The sequence below is a fragment of the Lissotriton helveticus genome, chromosome 4_1, assembly GCF_964261635.1.
Source record: "Lissotriton helveticus chromosome 4_1, aLisHel1.1, whole genome shotgun sequence".
In the NCBI taxonomy this organism is placed as follows: Eukaryota; Metazoa; Chordata; class Amphibia; order Caudata; family Salamandridae; genus Lissotriton; species Lissotriton helveticus.
In genome coordinates, this window is record NC_136063.1 from 1626689855 (window position 1) to 1626710633 (window position 20779).

The window sequence follows — 20779 nt, forward strand, 5'->3', positions numbered from 1 at the left end:
GCTCCAGTCCCGCACAGAAAAATAAAATGATAATAACGTCTTGTTAAATAAAATGATAATAAAGTCTTGTTATTATCATTTTCTTTTTCTTTTTGCACTGCTCAAATGGCAATGGGGCCACGTGCCTTCAACTTTGCCTAGGAACCGTCACTGACTTACACATATCTCTTGGCCTGTCTCATTAGGAGTGGAGATGGTAACCTATAGATTAAAAATAACTTTTATGTAGACCTGGGAAGAGGCACCACATCTGCTCTGGCTAACTTTAAATCCTGCCGCCACTCCATCATTCCCTTGCTATGACTATTAGATGCAACTGCCCACTGTTACACTTAGGGTGGGAGTACAGCAAGGGTTGTAGACATCAGCCTCATAGTGTAAAATATTATTTCCGCTTGGCCGCGATGAAGAGCCCATTGGTGGAAAAAGTACCTTGCAAGGGTCTCCGCACCCCCTCGAATTTGGAGTTTTCCTGGGATTCCACCATGCCCTGGTTAATAGGAACCTTAGTAATCCTTAGGATTACCCTCCCCCGGGTATGCAAGCACATCCCTCCACCACCAAAATAAAATGAAAATTCAGTAGATTGATTTGTGAGTAATATGCATGCCCACTGTAGTAGCATCATCATGTACAGCAGGCTGGGGGAATTCTGAGGGATTCCTTGAACTTAGACGAGGGACAAATTGGGGCACTACCATCAACTCTGTGGTGGCAGTCCCAAATACCATCTGCCCTGCCAGACCATGTACAATTGTGTGGAGAATTTCACCATTGGATTCTTACTGGCTAGGGTTTCTGTGGGCAGATGGCAGTGGCACTAGAGAAGGCACGGATGTTGCCGTCTGATTAACCCATCATCACCTCTGCATTGTAATTGGTAGGGTGTTAGCTGTTTTTTGGACACCATACAGGTATCAAAATGCTTTGATGGATTGAAAGAACTCAAGACCATTATTTAATTTTCACAATATAACTTTTCTACCCAAACGTCATCCCCCCAACTTCATAAGTACCCATTTCCTGGGCTTAGATTTACTAAACTTCATGCAGCGTATCACTTAAGTGAAATCTGCAGCACTACATTGTACAAATGGAAAATTAGTGCAGCACCATAATTACAGTCACCAGTTGTGCAAAAATGTTTAAAATGTTTGTGTAATGATCAACATTGAACTTTGGCGCAAAGTCAAGCCCTAGATTGTTAGTGTGACATTTGTAATTGAGGTACAATTTTCAGTACAAGGTCTCCAGGATGTCAACTGTTCAAAAGTACGTTGCACAAAATGTGTAATTTTGTACAAATTAAACATTATGATATTGGAATAAAAAGCAATATTTTGCTTCCCCTTGCATTAGCAGATCTGGCTTTGTCCGAGAGTGACATATTCTGGTCAATGCTGTTTGTTATGCTTATATAACATAAGAATCTGGCTGCAACAGTTTGGAAAAACGTATTCTGAAAGACCCAAGTCAAATTAATTTCTCCCCTTGGTCTGTGTATTAATTTCACATTTAATTATACACTTCTTCACGCGTTCATTTGTTATAATTGAAAATATTAAAAACAGAACAATTGTCCTCTTTTTCAATGAAGACCTTTGAAAACAACAAAAATTGGGAACAAATATATAAAAAGACGTGTAACTAGACAAAGAAACATTTATGACACTATGGAAAAATAAATCATTGCAAACCTAATAGAAATGTTTTGTACACAATGCCTTGATGAAAACGGTATGTCACTAACAGTCTAACAAGATTAGAAACCAGTGGAATATGTCACTGATAATAAGATTTGTATGACCCTCTTGGAACTGGCTCAGGGATTCTTGCAATAACGATCGTGAGTGGAGTTTTGTATTCCACTAGCCATCATAAAACATCTTCTGCTGTTACCCTAGTCTTTGTTGTTAACTCGTTTAGTACCCCTATATTTAGTGGGTTCTCATTAGGACCTAGACTGGACGTTTTCTGTGGAATAAATGATATGTAGAATTAATTAACTGACCTCCGCTCATATTCGTAATTAATTCCATTTGTAACCTGAAAGAGACGTAATCTACCTCAAATCTTCTGTCGCAGAAAAGCACGAGGATTGTTGAGTCTCCTATTGTCCTAGTGGGGGACCATTAATTTCCAACCGGTATGAAAACTGTGAATATTATAGTCACCATATTAGATTTGAAAGGTTCATGTGAGGTTGATTCTGAGCTGCCGTAAAATGAGAGTTCATTTTAGTCCTCTATTCATCGTATTGGGGAGATCACTATTCTCCAATTCTCTCCTATTAACCAGCGAAGATGAAGGGATAACCTCATTTGTTTATCTGTAATAAGCAAGTAATGTTGTTTATAACTGACTTGCAGTGACTGGCTCACACAGAGTTTAAACTTTGTGAATTAGATTAGTCCTTGCTTAAAGAGCTAACTTGTTTGCACTGTTTTTGGCAATTATTCAAGCAATTAAGTAAGGACTGAGCTCACTGGTAGACAGGTTAATCCATTGTTAGTGAATTTTAAACAATATTGCTACCGCGTTTATTGCTGATGAAGAGTTACCAGGTAACGTAATTATGTTTCTACCCAGAGCGACATTGTAGCAATCCGAAGTTTCACTTCTATGAGTGAACAACCGGTTGTTTGTAATGCAACAGGATGTTTAGTGTCACACTAATAATAATAATAATAAGAATAATATTAATGATAATAAATAGAAATATAAAGGGTACAACAAATAATGTTTAAGCTAAACCTCAAGAGAAAGATGCTCAGGAAAAAGTAGACACGTTTTCATATATATACAGCCAAGGAGCAGATACTGGGGGTTGTGCTAAAAACGAAATGCAAGAGGCATACATTTTAAAGTAAGATGAGATATCTGCCAAACTATGGTGAAAGCATTTGGGAACAGGAAAAAGGATGGAAAAGTTGCAGCAATGAGTCGAAGTACAAATTGAGTTTCCAGCAATGTTGAAAGGTATGTGCTTCAATAAACTGTATAAAGTATGCCAAGTGAAGGATGTGAACATACTAATCAATGACATTAAGAGTTAAAAATAGCAATAACTATAATGCCTAAGCTTTGATAGGACACTATTTAGTGTTTCTTCTCCTAGGGCTTCTGTTTGAGGAACCAACTTGGCATTACTAGAGCATGCCAAATGTGGAAAAGGAGGGTTCTAGGAAAAGTATAAAAAAAATAAGAAATACTCTCTCTTCTCACTTAATTTTTAGTTAGATGATTTCACTAGGTAAGGTTCAGAGCACTAAGCTGTCCCTTATCGTTTGGAATGCCAATGGTCTGAGACCTAAGAGGAAACAGGGACTGGTGAGTGAGAATCTTCAAAAATGCAAGGCACATATGACGGTTTTGCAGAGACTTACTTAACTATTAGAGAGTCAGATTAATTATACAGTGGCCAATCATGGGTGCATAAGTTGATTAGCTGATACCAGGCTTGTTTTAACTAAGGACTGGAAATTCTACTCAGGGAATACAAATTATACAGTGATGTGGAAGGATCAGGCCACTGAGTTATAGCTAAGGTTAAAACAGTTTTGGAACATTTGTTTGAGCAGGATACTATGGGCCAAATACTAATGAATATAATCATTTGAATTGTTCATTAATTAACGTATTCGAGTGCAACAGTAGCGAAAATGTTGGATAGCGTAGGGGTAAACATTACTATTCCCACCTCAGAGAGTGCAACAGTAGGGAAAGCGTTGTATAGCGGGAGGGTAAAAATGAATGTTCCCACTTCTTCAGTGAGTGCAACAGTAGGGAAAGATTTGGATAGCGGGAGAGTAAAAATGACTATTCCCACTCCAGAGAGTGCAACACTAGGGAAAGTGTTGGATAGCATAGGGGTAAAAATTACTATTCCCACTCCAGTGAGTGCAACAGTAGGGAAAGTGTTGGATAGCATAGGGGTACAAATTACTATTCCCCCTCCAGAGAGTGCAACAGTAGGGAAAGTGTTGGATAGCGTAGGGGTTAAAATTACTATTCCCATTCCAGTGAGTGCAACAGAAGGGAAAGCGTTGGATAGTGGTAGGGTAAAAATCACTATTCCCACTCCAGTGAGTGCATCATTAGCGAAACCATTGGATAGTGGGAGGGTAAAAATTACTATTCCCACACCAGTGAGTGCAACAGTAGGGAAAGCGTTGAATAGCGGGAGGGTAAAAATTACTATTCCCTCTCCAGTGAGTGCACAGTAAGGAAAGCGTTGGATAGCGTAGGGGTTAAAATTACTATTCCAACTCCAGTGAGTGCAACATTAGGGAAAGTGTTGGGTAGCTTAGGTGTTAAAATTACTATTCCCACTCCAGTGAGTGCAATAGTAGGGAAAGTGTTGGATAGCGTAGGGGTAAAAATGACTATTCCCCTCCAGTGATTGCAACAGTAGGGAAAGTGTTGGATAGCGTAAGGGTAAAAATGACTATTCCCACTCCAGTGAGTGCAACAGTAGGGAAAGTGTTGGATAGCGGGAGGGTAAAAATGACAATTCCCACTCCAGTGAGTGCAACATTAGGGAAAGTGTTGGGTAGCTTAGGTGTTAAAATTACTATTCCCACTCCAGTGAGTGCAATAGTAGGGAAAGTGTTGGATAGCGTAGGGGTAAAAATGACTATTCCACTCCAGTGAGTGCAACAGTAGGGAAAGTGTTGGATAGCGTAAGGGTAAAAATGAATATTCCCACTCCAGTGAGTGCAACAGTAGGGAAAGTGTTGGATAGCGTACGGGTAAAAATGACAATTCCCACTCCAGTGAGTGCAACATTAGGGAAAGTGTTGGGTAGCTTAGGGGTTAAAATTACTATTCCCACTCCAGTGAGTGCAATAGTAGGGAAAGTGTTGGATAGCGTAGGGGTAAAATGAATATTCCCACTCCAGAGAGTGCAACAGTAGGGAAAGTGTTGGATAGCGTAGGGATTAAAATTACTATTCCCACTTCAGTGAGTGCAAGAGTAGAGAAAGTGTTGGATACCGTAGGGATTAAAATTACTATCCCCACTCTAGAGAGTGCAATAGTAGGGAAAGCATTGGATAGCGGGAGGGTGAAAATTACTATTCCCACTCCAGTGAGTGCAATAGTAGGGAAAGTGTTGGATAGCATGGGGTAAAAAGTACTATTCCCCCTCCAGTGAGTGCAATAGTAGGGAAAGTGTTGGATAGCGTAGGGGTAAAAATTACCATTCCCACTCAAGAGAGTGCAACAGTAGAGAAAGTGTCGGATAGCGTAGGGGTTAAAAATACTATTCCCACTCCAGTGAGTGCAACAGTAGGGAAAGTAACGATTTCATATTTAAATACAAATACATTAATTATCAATACCAATAAAACATTAATGAACATTAATTACCAATAACAATTGTTTTAATATTTATTAATTATAAATACCAATAAATATTATTTATTGAAAATTAATTACCTATTATTAATTAACAACACATTATTTTTCAATACCAACAATGAATAAGTAATAAAAAACAGTAAATTATCAATACACAAAAATAATTGCAATAATAATACATTACAATTAAATTACTCCCACCCTATTCCCCTATAAACTCACAACCGGCTCAGAATAATTAATTAATACCATTAATATGAGTATCAATTATTAATCAATTATTAATAATGAATTACCAATTAATAAACATTAATTACAAATAATATTTAACAATAAATAAATTATCAATACCAATAAAGAAAAATAAATAATTACTTAATACCAATTAAATTACTTCCCACCCTATTCCCCTAAACTAAAACGCAAAATTAAATTAAAAATAATTAATATTTCCTAAAAAATAGTATTTAATTTACTATATTAAAATTACTTCCCACCGTATTCCTCTATAAACCCACAACCTGCTACAGAATTAAATTACGCAGAAAATAAATAACATATAATTCATTAGTTAAAAAAAATTTAAACATATGTTACAAAAATAATACATACTTATGCCTATAAGGCCTATTTAAGAGGAATGTTAACAAAGCTATTGATAGGAAAAGCTAGAATAGCAAGAATAGAATATCTACAAATAAAGGACAATATGGTCAGAAATAAAAAGCAACAACAACAATAAAATATCTCAGACATGACACAATAGTTACTGTTAAAAGAAATAATTAACACTCAAGCAAAGTTCAAGCTAAATATTACTGCAAAAACGTGCAGAAACTATAGGAGGTAAGCAAAGCATGGAAGTTTGAATAGGGCAAAGACTGTTGCACAGATGTAGCCTGGAAAGTAAGATCAGACTTGAGAAGGAACTACAAAAGGGATGTTTTAACTACACATACAGATCTATAAACTAGAGATTTAAAGGAGAAAAAAAATATGTGGAATCTATATCATGAAAACCTAACCCTTGAACTGGATCAATTAGAAATTGGTTGAACAAACTGCACTTGCCAACATTAACAAGTTAACAAATGTATAAGCTGAATAGGCTCATAACAAAAGAAGAGATTTAAAAATCCTGAGATGTATACATAGAAGTAAAGTGGCTAGAGTTGAAGATATTCCATTCTATTTTGACAATGTTATTTCAGTCAATATTACTCCATGGAGCATGTACTCCAACTTCATGAAATGAGGTGATCATTTCCACAGAAGCATACAAGGAATCAATGCAATGCCAGTAGTACAGACCAATTTCTCTCTCGACTACTGACTAGAAAATATTTTCAGGAATATCGGCCAAAATATTGAGGAGAGTGGTGATTGTATTAGTACATGAAGATCAGAAAGGTTTTATACCTGGACAGCAAATACAAGACCTGACATTACTATTTATAGGTGGAGTAGATTCCCTTGTTACCTTGGCAATAGTAATTCTCAATGCATTAAAGGCTTTTGATAAAGTTGACTGGGCCTACCTATGCAGAGTGCTTGAATGGTTTCGGATCAAGGCAGTTTTCAATAAGGCTATACAGGCGCTATACAAAGCACCCACTGTTGAAACTGTAATAAACAGTATCAGGACATTCAAATTTGAAATGTCAGGGGGTACCAGTCTGGGTTGACTCTTGTCACCTGTTATGTAGTCTTTGCATAGAACCACTTGTTGGTCAATTAGGATCTAACAAAAATATTACCCCATTTATTTGTGGCAAAGTTGAAAACATGGTGGCATTGTATGCAGAGGACTGAACAATATATACTGCAGAATTACAGGCGATAACTGATACTTTTAGCAGTCTGCTGGAGTACTCGACTCACAATTGCAAATTGAAACTAGTGGCCTGGAATATGAATGTTAGGCTGGTCAGCCTTAGAGTGGTATTCTCCCAAATTTGTTGCTGTTCTCCTCCATTTTTGATGATCTCATTTTTGCTGGCCTTAGAACTCTGCACACTTTACCACTGCTAGCAGTGCTAAAGTGCATGTGCTCCTTCCTTAAAGCATGGTGTTAGATCTGTCTGCCTGTGGGTAGTCCCTCCAACTTATTATTTATTTTGTCCCCTTTTTGCCCCTCATACTTCTTGATTTTTATGTCCACTGGATATTTTTGTGGTGTTGGCAGGGGTTAGATGCTCTTTTGCCCTCATAGTTTTTACCTGGGGCCTAGTTGCCTTCCCTGACTAGAAGTAAGGGTTACACAAAATGGTGGTTCTCAACTGCCATAACTGTCACCCCTGAGATAGACCCATAGGACAACATAGGGACGCTCTAGAACCTTCCAGCTGGTTCTGGAAGCCTAGGGCTAGCCTATAAAAGGGTCAACGCTAGGGCAGCCATTTTAGATGTAAGGAGAACCATTGAGAGGCCAGCTAGGAGTCTAGACCACCGGTCAAGGAGGATAGTGCACTGAAGGCGGGTTTATGGTCATTGGGGCTGTTTTCCCCTACTGTTGACACATCCCCGCGAGTGGATCTGACCCGGCTTGAGTCCTCGATAACTGAAGGCTGTACCAGGACCCCCAAAAGATAGGAGCCGCAAGATGCTCCGATTCCCATCTCTCAGCTTACCCCCAGTGGTGTTAAAGGCACGGCGGGTGCTGCAGGGGGTTACCACACTTCTGCCATGTGCACTTCCCAGTCATCGGCTTGCCATCTACCAGTGAAGTGGTGAGGGGGCTTGAGGAAGTCGCTGAGCGGTGGTGTTGCTGGTTCCGCTACTGTGCGGAAAGAGGAGAGCAGTGTTTCCCCTTTGCGCAGGCTCGGTGGAGGCGTGACCGTGAGGAGAGTCCTGGAGAGGGAGCGGCCTGAAGCGCCAGCCTAGAGGTGAGAGGCGGCAACGTTGTACAACTCCCGCGCAGGACCGGAAGCGCAGCGCTTCACAACAGCCCTTCGCGAGTGAACGGTGAGGGGAGGCGCTGACAGAGGTGCCGCGGTGTCTCCTTTCCGCGCAGGTCCGGCGGGAGGAGCGAGCACCAGGAAGCGTGGGCGGAGACCTCCCTGTTCCTCGGGGGACCGGCCCTAGAAGCCTGTGCATCCAAAAGAGAAGCGCAGGGAGGAGACTGGATCCTCCGGTCAGCTGAGTTCCATCCCGCTTGTTTCCCTCAGAAGTACGAAGTAAGTGAGGAGGGGAGGCGGGTCAAGCGACGAGAGCTTTCTGACACACAAGCTAGGTTTGGCCAAAGCGGAAGCAGAGGAGCTGGGTAGGAAGAGACCCCGAAGGAGAAATAACGATACAGTGAGCTGGCTCCAGTGTGTGGGGGAGGTGTAACTCCTCAACTGTTATTTACTCTGGGCCAACTAGAAGGTGGGAGTACTGGAGAGAACCTAACGGAAGCATTGACTGTATTATCCCAGATAGTAGGCAAGGATTCTAGATGGTACAGCGCCTGTTCCTCTATTGAGTGGGTAAACTCAGGAACCTGCTCTCTTAGAAGCAGAAGCTTTCCCAAAAGCTTAAGCCAATTCTTAGGGGATTCCTGAACTGAGGATTTAACAGAAGCGGATAACTGAATGTAAGGGAGGAGTTTTGGGTTCATATTGACTTGCAATTACCCTGCTGGCTAATGACTGCCTGAAATCCTCATTAATATTTACAGTATAGTTTCTCTTTTGCTTCCTACTGAAATGTGATGAGTTTATGAAGTCTTATCTGCTTTGATAATCTAAAAAGTGCCAAAGAAGAATTGCTTTTGTATTTTTGTTGCCAATAACTTCATAAATGTTTTCAGGTACCTATGTGTCAGAGGAACAACCTTGATGTTGATTTAAAGAATTATATGCAACTACAAAACTAATTTAAGAAAGGATAAAGCTTTTCTACTTTTATAAAAAAAAGAAAGGTGTAGTGTCATTTTTGAGTGGATGGATGGATTGTTACTGAAGGGTGTGACGCAAACTTAACGCATGTTCCCTGGAGTTAGGCCTTCCCACTTAGTGCCAAGCTACCGTATGTGACTTGGGAATTCCTAGGTCCAACACATGGTAACATTGACTTATCCCAAAATGCATATTTAAATTACTTATAAGTCCCTAGTAAAGTAGTACTACATGTACTCCGGGCCTGTAAATTAAATGCTACTAGTGGGCATCCAGCACTTATTGTGCCACCCAATTAAGTAGTCATTTAAACATGTCTCATGTCTACCAATGGAGCGTATGTGTGCAGTTTTACACTGCCATTTTGACCTGCGAATATAAACCTCTTGCCAGGCACAAACAGTCCTTTTTATTACTTATAAGTCACTCTTAGGGTAGTCCTCGGACAGCCCAGAGGATAGGGTGCAGTGTTTAAAAAATGTAACATGTACTTCTAAATTTTACATGTCCTGGTAGTGAAACCCTTTGACATTTGTTTTTCAATACTGCAAGGCCTGCTTCTCCCCTAGGATAAGATTTGAGTTACCTTATTACATTTAATAACCTATAATTTCCAAATGGGAACAGGAACCTAGTTCAGTGTTTGGTGTCCTGGGAATTCTAATGAAAAATCCTCTCTTATGTTAAAGTCAGATTTTAAGTTACAATTAGAAAATGACACTTTAAGAAGTTGCCATTTTCCTGCCTTAGCCCTTAGGTGCATGCAGTCTGTCTCTGGGTCTCATGGCTGGGTGTAGCTGACAGTTTGGCTTAGTGTATTCCTCCTAGTCATCCACACTCAATAGAGAGCTTAGGTGTGGCTGAATGGGTCATCACTGGCAGAATGGGAGGGTGGGGCTGGTCAGAGCCCTACTTACAGTTGAATAGGCTGTGTCCTGCTTTGAAACAGGGAGCTGTCTACCCACTGTAGTTAGTCTGGAGCCAGTGCAGGGAAATCTGAAATCCCGTGCACTCCAAAGTGAAACCTCTAGAAGCTTCTCCACTTCATAGGAAGCACCTAGTATAAATATTAGACCTCAGACACCAACTCCTAAGTACACTTCTGGACCTGTAGAGACTCTGCCAAGAAGAAGAGCTGCTGTGCTGCTGAAAGGACTGTCATTCTGTTGGATTGCTGCTCTGTTGGACTGCTGCCCTGCTGGACTACTGCCCTGCTGCACTGCTGCCTTGCTGGATTGATGCCTTGCTGGATTGAAGCCTTGCTGGATTGATGCCTTGCTGGATTGATGCCCTCCCACCTGAATCTATTATTGCCAGTTACCCTTTGATCCCTTACCAGAGATTATTCAAAACCAGATAGCCTAAGTTACCAATCAGACATTAGTACAGGACATCATCTCCAGGAAAGAATAGCTGTTCTTAAACAACACATGTCCAGATATCCCAATTCTGAATGTCCTGCCCAAAATACACAAGGACCGAAATAACCCTTCCGGAAGGCCCATCATGTCTGGTTGTGGTTCAGTCCTTGAGCCTCTGGCTAAATACATTAACTCAATAATTAAGGAATATGTCCCTTTCACGAATACCTTTAGCCTTGACTGCATAGACCTGATTTGTCAAGTCAAAGACAGTCATTTTGATCCCATCACAGACCTCTTGGTTGGCTAAGATATAGAGTCTCTATACACCAACATTCCCCAGATGCGCCAAGAAACCGCATGGTGAATGTAGCGCTATACAAATATTTTAAATTCAAATTCTTCTCCCTTTACTGGCTTGTTGTTCCAACTGTTAATTTAGCTTCCATAAGCGCCAAGAAACCGCATGGTGAATGTAGCGCTATACAAATATTTTAAATTCAAATTCGAGGGCTTGCAAATCAGAAGGGACCTTTTGAACACCAGATCACAACATACACATATTCCCACAGACTTCATTATAGAACTACTGCAAATAGTCTTACAACATAATTACTTTTTATAAAAGGATAACTTCTACCTTCAGAAGAAGGTGGTATCTATGGGTGCTTGCTTTGCCCCTAATTTTGCCATTCTGTATGTGGACAACTTGGAGAAAAATATCATTCTTTCACAGAACAATCTATTCCTAGACCAAATCGTCTTTTGCAACGTTATATAGATGACATCCTACTTATCTGTAGTGGGAGGGAGGATTCACTGAATCGATTTTCACCAACCAACCAACCTCATCTCAGATTCACATCTGAAGCCCAAAAAAATTATCTCCCCTTGTTGGACTTATCCTAAAAGATTGAACATGGGGAAAATAGAAACATCCCGCTTTAGATAACCAATAAAATGCACATCTTTGCTTCTGTACACCAGCAATATTCCAAGGGGTCTCAGAGATGGTCTACACTATGGACAATTCCTGCGCATTTGCAGAAAATACAAACGGAAAAAAGGATTACTTCAGAGAGGCAGCTGTACTTAAAAGAAAACCAATTACCCTGGGCTATCCAACATGTCTTGTAGCATGCTCACTCAAATGTGCATGGCACTGCCACAGAGAGGCACTCCTCACACCCAGGACAAAAACTTGAAATAAATTGATACCATTTGTATCTACCTTTTGTTCATCCAGCAACAAAATCAGACAAATTATCAGAAAAAAATTGGAATGTTTTATGCACTCAACCCAGCTTTTTTTGATTCGCCTCTATTTTACTACAAGAGAGGAACCAATTTGGGGGAGTACTTAACCCATGCCATTACATTGACACCTAAAACTAAAAGCAATCAATCCATTACCGCCACATGGGGCGTATCCCCAGTCATCGGCCACTACAAATGTCAAAATTGTATGGTATGTGGACGAACCACCAATACCAAAACATTTATAACAGGCACCCAGACATACAACTTAAAACAATTGAGTAATTGCCATTCCTCCAATGTGATATATGCAATTCTCTGCATTACTAACCTGCTTTATATCGGGCAAACAACCAGTTGGTCAAAGATCACAATATACAACACAAAAGCTGAATCAGATGCCTAGTGGAAAATGCACCTGTTTGCCCACTTCAAAGCACACAACCACACTAAAAATGACTTCATGTGGCAAGTGATAGACCAACCCACTCTGCAAATACCCTAATTGGAGTGTTGCTGTATCACCCGCTGCTATTCTGTCAACTATCGCTTGTACACCATAGATGAATGGAACAGTATGGTATCTTCCTAAATTATCCATTGATTTTGTAACTCTGATTAGGGGCACAGCACACCTGTACTTTCCTCTTTATGGAAAATTTCCCCCTAATTTCCCATTGAATATTGTATATGTATGTGTATAATCAGTAATCATGTCAAATTGATTTTTAAGGGGATGCACATAGAATTCTGTAATTTGTTTTTGACTCGTGTCTCCATTTGCAGTAAATATTAACTATGTGAATGGGAGATTGTAAGCCTTGTCCTAGCAGGCTCTACTCCTTGTTTGGACTTTCACTTGTAGTGCCCCATGGACACTCTGCACACTATTGAGCCCCACAGGCTAGTGTTCAGCAACCCGAGTTCAATTGGCCTTGCATCTACTTAGTCACGTAGTTCCTGTTTTGTTCAGGAAGTGCTTTAAGTGAATTGTTCCTTACTTTGAGACCGGGTAAGTGCCTATATTGACACAGTGTATTCTTAATGTGACCCGATGACCGGAAAACTGAACAGCTGCCCGATACCAAGGACAGAATATGTGGGAAAGTGAAGACGTGTATCCCTGTATTGAAAGAGTTATTAAAAATGGCAACAATAGATTTATGTGAAAGAAAAAAATGAATGAGCTAAAGGGGAAGGGTTTGCGAAAAAAGGTACCTTAATAAAAATGAATATGTAAGCACAGTGTGATGAAAACTCTGCTAGCTCTGTCCAATCATATCCCGTATTTTATGGACATTTGCAACTATTGAGGGTGGGACATGTTGAAATGAAGACTATAACTAGAGTAATTTAGAATATTAGAGTGAGAATCGGGTCAAGTCAGAATGAGGAGGTCAAGTCTGATCGAGCTGCTGGAGAGAAATTGAGGAAAGAGAGCAGACTGGGAAGATTCAGATCCGAATGACAGCCTGTTTAAATTCAAAGATTCCGGAAGAACATCGAGGAGGGAGAGACTGTAAGGGATGGATGTGCCTGGTGTGTTGGGTTAGTAGAGAAGTCTAGTAAGTATCTGTCCTGTCCTGATCCTGTCCTATAGTATTTGTCTCCTGGTTCTAACTAAGGGGACCCCCAGCAGTCCTTTTGGCCAGAGGGGTGGTTTCTCAGTATTTCTAATGGGTAAATATTATTCTGTCTCAAAAATTTTATTTCCAAATAAAAATATTCTCTCCCATGTAAAGAATTAATGAGTTTGCACGGTGAATCTGTATTCAGTTTACGACTGAAATCGTAGATAAACCTTATAGATCTAACCCAGAGTATGTGGTTATTTCACTGAGATCTATGAATTAGTTAGATAATTGTTAATATCACCATCAACTAACTCAACTAATGGTCCATCGACCAGAGGAAAGAGTGTTGATCTGTGAAATAATAGTTAGGTATTAAATATTGTTCCAAATTGTTTGAGTTTACAGAAAGTTAACTAATCGGAATTTAAGTGAATTTTAAAACTTGACCCCCAGCGGTTTTGCCAGGGAGCGTTGATGAACATTTGGGTAGATGTGTATGGGCCCCATTGAATATTTGTTTGTTGAATACTTATCCCTGGCCTTTCTGCTGGATAACCACTGTGTGACACACAATATTGGCTCCCATCACACAGTAAACAGGTGAAGAACCAGTTACACATGGTGGCAAGGAAAACGAGCGAAAACCACTGTAAATAGTGGATTACCAGCTCCTTTTCTGGGGCTTTGAACTGCAGACATCCATTGAGGGGTGTGAAATAACTTAGGACATTGAACCAGCCTCAGCAAGATTTGTATTTTTAGGGGGAAGGAGGGGTCTTGGGGGCAGGGTGGCAACAAAAGTACCACTTAAGTACGTCTCAGCATGAGGCCCTGCCACCCCCAATTCCCAGCCCCCTCCTCAAATGTTGAGATTTTTGTTCAAGTTGGCAGATCTGTATTACTCCTACCTCAGTCAGTGGGATTTGGACCTGCACCTGAACCCAGGTCTCTAAGAGTGATAGTTTACTGGTCTCCTGTTCACAGTCAAAGGGACATAACATGCTCCCAAACATGTGAAACACTACCCAGATCAAGCTGGAACAAGCCTCTGACCTCCAAATGGTGCCTCTCAGGTCCTGGACCCTTGGTGTGGCCTCAGAGAGGCAGAAAGCTTTTGTTCTCTTCACGACCATGAACAGGCCAGTTGGCAGCAAAATCTTGTGACTCCCAGCCCGCCAACTTGAGGTACTGTCATTTCGACCCTTGGCAATACAGCATTGACCGCTCGTGGAGAGCGCCATTGGAGAGCACCGGTCAGACTGTTAACGATGACAACAAAATCTTCATGCAACAGTGATACTCGTCCATGACTCCAGGCCTGCTCTTTGTGCTACATCGATGACTGTCCGTGATGCTTCCCTCGCAGGTCCCTCCAACACTATTTTCCGTGGGACTAACTTGGTCTATGCATCTGACCTGAGCATCATTGGAGTCGCCCTGAACTAATGACTTTCTCCCAGTCTTGAATGACCAGATAGCAGCAAGTGGCGATTTGGGCTGTTTGGTACTATTTTCATCTAAATCTATAAAATTGCATATCTCTGGTTCTACGGATTGGATATTTGTTGTTGTGGTCTTGTCTTATGTATTAAAATCTACTCTATATTTTTTACCTAGTGTGAGATGGATGTGTGTGGTGTGCATGTGTGTGGTGTGCTTACACTCTGTTGCTGTTTAAAGTTTTGCATAAATACTTTAAACATTGCCTCTATGTTAATCCTGGCTGCTCTGTGCCAAGCTAGCAGATGGTTGAGCACAGGTTTATTTAGGGTTGACTTGTCCCTTAACTAGACAATTACTGTTGTTGCTGCGTGAATAGAGATGTACACCCCTCAACTGAAACCCACTTTTTTACAATGGTCATTGAGGATAATCACACTAAAGAAAAGATGAGGTACCTAGGGATTAATACTGCCCACTATATCACCTGGAGTGCAAAGAGAGACAGCCGTTTTTATGGGATATTTTTCTAACTTTCCCCCATTCCCACCGTGTGTGTGCAGGGGTGAGCACACAAGCATCACACCTTCAGACATTTTATCATTTTTTCATGTTGTCATTCCAACATGGCTGATGACCTTTTCACAAAAGTAAAATAAAAATAGAAACCCAAGTGCACCAGAACTCCAATGCAAAAAAATTATTGTCAAAGCCAGTAGGTTGGCATATCCCTTTAAAAGGGGAGACTTATTGGCTTTGCAATCACTGGTTTTCCTCCTTGTACTTAGAGACATATCCTAAATAAGATTCCAGTTTCAGCCTAAACCCTCAACAGACTGATTATGGAGAGGGTTTGCCTTCAAGGAGTAAATACACGATCTCTATTGCACTGCCACAAAAGTATTCCTCCATCTGCAGACAGTAATAGAACGCCCACATACCTGGACGACTGCGCATGTAGGTTTGAGAAAACTTTATTTAAAACCAATCTTTCTTGCACAAAATATTAGGGATTTTAAAATGGCAACATCATGTTCGAGGCATGTGGGCTGCTAAATTCATATCTTTTGCATAGATCGCCGCCTAGTGTTGGGTCCGGATGATCGCACATTGTTGTCCTGGAAGAGTCTTCGAAGTATCCTGAGATAGGTGGCTCCTCCCCTGGACTACAGTGCGCATGGGCATCGGCTCCATCCCCAGATTGTTTTTTTCCGCCATTGGGTTCGGATGCGGTCTCGACGTCTCTCTGTCGGAACCGAGAAAACGTACTTCTTTAAGGCCAAAAGGCCTTCGTTACCTACGTCGGTATTGTTTGCGTACGGTCTCGAGTTTCTCCCGTCTCTTTGAGGCGGAATCTGCGGAGTCGAGTTACTCTTCGGACATCGAGGCCTTCTCATCGCAGCAAGACCACGACTTTTTCAACATGGACAGGAGCCCGTTTAAATACTGTCCCGTCTGTGGGTCCAAATACCCACATATCGACGTGCACCCGGTCTGCAATAAATGCCTCTCGCCGGACCATAACGAGGAGAACTGCATGGCCTGCTCCAAGTTCAGGTCAAAGAAAACGCTCAAGCTTCGGCGCGCGGTGCGCCTCGAGGCCCAGCGGGCGGCACCGGCACCCGATAACATCTTCGACGGCCCAGAAGAAGAGAGCCTAAGCCATCATCTTCAAATCTCACCACCTGCGACGGAGGTCGAGGCCGATCCCGAAGAAGACGACGGGGTCATGGAACAAGACCTTGAATACGTCGACGAGGTAGGGGACGACGAAGAAGTTTATGGGGCCGCGGAAGATAGCTCAGGGGATGAGCTATGCCCCGACAGTTATACGGATCAGGCTCAGGTCACGGGATCGCCACTCGGCCTTACCCAAGACCCTGCACCGCAAGCCACGGCCCCGCCTTCAGGCCCGGCCACGGACATACCTGCGGGGGCTACGCAGCCCGTATCGAAACCGAAACTGAAACCAACGGTATCGACTGCACCTAAAATGGCCGACGCCAAATCAAAACCGAAACTACCGGATTCGAGTGCACCTAAGATGGCGGACGTTCCATCTAAAACACCAAAGCCTGCTACATCATCGGCTCCGTCGACCTCCGGGCCACCGAAGTCGAAGAAGACTGTCGACTCAACAGTGCCGAAGTTATCGGCGGGGGATGCGTCCTCAAAGAAGGTCGTCCGTCAAGGGTCGGCCGGAGCGGCGCAGGCGAAGTCTGCAAAAGTCGTCGACAAACACTCGGTGCCGACAGGGGCACCGTTAGACGGACGCATGGTCGAGGCGGAGTCTACAAAATCCCTCGGATCCAAGAGCGGAGGCTCGACTCATAAGTCCAAGGACTCCGTGTCTAAAGCTGCGACATCGATGTCTAAGCCTCCAAAAGAGCCCCAGAAAGTCGGGGGCGGCGGCCCGTTGGCGGCCTCCTCGTCGGCGCCAGGTGCCTCGGCGAGTGGCGCATCGCAAATCGCTAGTTCATTGCAACGGATCCGTGAGAAGGCTACTGCGACGTCGGCTTCCGCGCCGTCGCACCAGAAGACGCTAGACGTGCCTGCAAAGCCTACTGCCAAGCTTTTATACATTCTGCCGCCGAAGGAGGCCCCGAAAGCCTTTGCACCGAAGACGGCGCCAAAGACATCAGATTCTTCCACATCTGGCGGACTATCGGGTCGACAACACGACTCAGGAGACGAATCTGAGCGTTATATCGACGCGGACACTGGCAAGTTGACCCTTTATAAGCGGAAAATCACTTCCCAGCCAGTGGAATCCTATGTTATTCCACTAAAAAAGAAAAGGCCTACACAGGACATTCCTGCCCTGGTTGAACCTATCCAGCCTCCGCCTAGGAGAAGTCCAACACCTTCCCCTGACCACTCTGGGGGAGAGGAGGAGGGACTAGATGACCAGTACAGTTTCCCCATCAATGAGCCTGATGCACAACAGGATTCCTATGATGACACCGGTGACCAGGGAAACCAACCTGTGGGGCAAGACCCACAGCTTTTCAGTGCACGGGCATCCCCAACAGAGGATTCTGCAGGATTTCATGCACTAATCGAACGGGCAGCTGCTAATCATGACGTGGACATGCATGCTGACCCAGTGGAGGAAGATTTTCTATTTGACACTTTTTCTGTCTCTGAAAGAACAGTCAAGACACTTCCTATGCTAAAAGGGGTCCTTAAACATGCTGCAGAAATCTTTAAGGAGCCTACCAGAGCGAGAGTGGTCAACCCACGCATCGAGAAGAAATACAGGCCGGCACCTGCAGACCCAGCATATATTCGGGGACAGTTGCCTCTTGACTCTCTTGTGGTCGCAAATGCCCGCAAACGGGCGAACTCCCAAACAACTGGTGAAGCTCCTCCCCCAGACAAGGAGTCTAAAGTGCTTGAGGCAGGGGGCAAAAGAATAGCTGCGCAGGCTGCCAATTTCTGGTGTATAGCAAACACACAGGCGCTATTGGCACGTTATGATAGGGCGCATTACGACACCCTAGAGCAACTTTTACAACACCTGCCTACGCAGTTTCAAGAGGGTACCAAACTGCTCATAGAGGAGGGAAAACCCATCTCCAACGCAGCAATAAAGTGTGCACTTGATGCCGCAGACACAGCAGCTAGGGCTATTAACACTAGCGTCATGCTAAGACGACAAGCGTGGCTACGCATATCAGGGTTTAAACCAGACATTCAAACAACCATACTCAACCAGCCCGTCAATCCTGATAGACTGTTTGGTCCTGATGTTGACACCACCCTCGAAAAGATTAAGAAAGACAACGAAACAGCTAAATCTATGGGGGCCCTTCAGTCACAACAATTCCGGGGCAACACTTTTCGTCGCTCAGGTGCACGTGGGGTTACCCGAGGACAGATGGGTCAACAATCACAGTTCACTAGAGGTGGAGCACAGTCCTCGTACCCCAAGCAGAATAAAGGGGGTTATCGAGGAAACAGCACCAGGGGACGTGGCAGAGGAAACAACAACTCCCGTTCCTCTGCCACAAACAAACAGTGACTCTCTGTCACTGCCCCCCGACCATTTAACACCTGTCGGGGGGAGACTCCAGCAGTTCCTGCCAGTCTGGACAAACATCACCACAGACAGGTGGGTAAGACAACTTGTCCAGTACGGTTATTGTCTAGAGTTAACGTCCACTCCACCCAACATTCCACCAAGGCAACGACCTATGTCCGCAGAGCACTTGCACTTATTGCAGCAAGAAGTAGTGGTGATGCTGCAAAAAGGCGCAATCGAGCTCGTGCCAGTGGAGGAGGAAGGCACAGGGGTCTATTCCCTGTACTTCCTCATTCCAAAGAAAGACGGATCCCTCAGACCCATTCTAGATCTGCGCCCCCTCAACCTGTATATACTGTCAGAACATTTCCATATGCTTACACTGCAACAGATTCTTCCCTTGCTGAACCAAGGGGACTTCCTAGCAACCTTAGACCTCAAGGATGCTTATTTCCACATACCACTACACCCGTCCCACAGAAAATATCTCAGGTTCACTATCCAAGGCAGGCATTATCAGTTCAAAGACCTACCCTTCGGAGTGACCACCGCCCCCAGAGTGTTTACCAAGTGTCTGGCGACGGTAGCGGCGCACCTCAGGAGGCAGAACATACATGTCTACCCCTACCTAGATGACTGGCTCATTCAAGCCAAGTCAGAACAACAGTGCGCCGCGGACATGTCGACCACCATTCACCTCCTTCACAAGTTGAAGTACCCAAAGTCGCACCTTCAACCAGCACAGGTGCGGCAGTTTCTGGGTGCGACAATAAATACCCTGACTGCTATGGCTCAGCCAAACAAGGTCAGAATGGACAGCATACAGTCTCTAATCCAAAGGTTCAGACCGCAACACTCGCTTCCAGCGCGAGTGTTCATGCAGTTGATAGGCATGATGGCCTCCTGCATCTTCATAGTCCCTCACGCAAGGTTACATATGCGTCCGCTCCAGGAGTGCTTAGCAAATCAGTGGACACAGGCTCGGGGACAATTGACAGACCTAGTGTTGGTTACCGGTCGGGCGTACAACTCTCTGCATTGGTGGAATCCACGCAACCTTTGCAAGGGCCGACCTTTCCAGGAGCCAGTGCCACAGATTATCCTGACAACGGACGCATCTCTCCAGGGATGGGGAGCTCATGTGCTCGCTTACACAGTGCAGGGACTATGGACGACGCAGCAACAGAAGATGCACATCAACTATTTAGAACTGATGGCAATCTTCATGGCGCTCAAGTCCTTCAATGTACATCTGTGCAACAAGGTGGTGTTGGTCCGGACGGACAACATGACAGCGATGTACTACATTCAAAAACAGGGAGGCACCCACTCGCCACAGCTGTCTCATCTGGCTCAGAGCATGTGGAAGTGGGCCATTCAAAGGGACATTTTCCTCATGGCAGAACACCTCCCAGGCAAGGACAATCAGATGGCGGATCTGCTCAGCAGATACAGCCATCAAATGCACGAGTGGGAGTTACATCCATCAGTACTCCGCCCGTACTTCCAGCAGTGGGGTCATCCAGAGATAGACCTGTTTGCCACAAGCGAAAACGCAAAATGCCAACACTTTGCCGCCAGGTTCCCTCACCCACAGTGGCAGGGGAATGCGATATGGATGAACTGGTCAGGCAAATTTGCGTACGCTTTTCCACCAGCACCTCTAATACCGCTGGTGGCGAGAAAGCTCAGGCAGCACTCGATGACACTCATCCTAGTTGCTCCAACGTGGGCACGCCAACCATGGTACACCACGTTTCTGGAACTCTCAGTGGTGCCGCATCAAAGGCTGCACCTAACACCCAGGCTCTTGACGCAGAACCATGGAGACATTCAGCATCCAGATCCGCAACAGCTCAACCTGGCGATCTGGCTCCTGAAGTC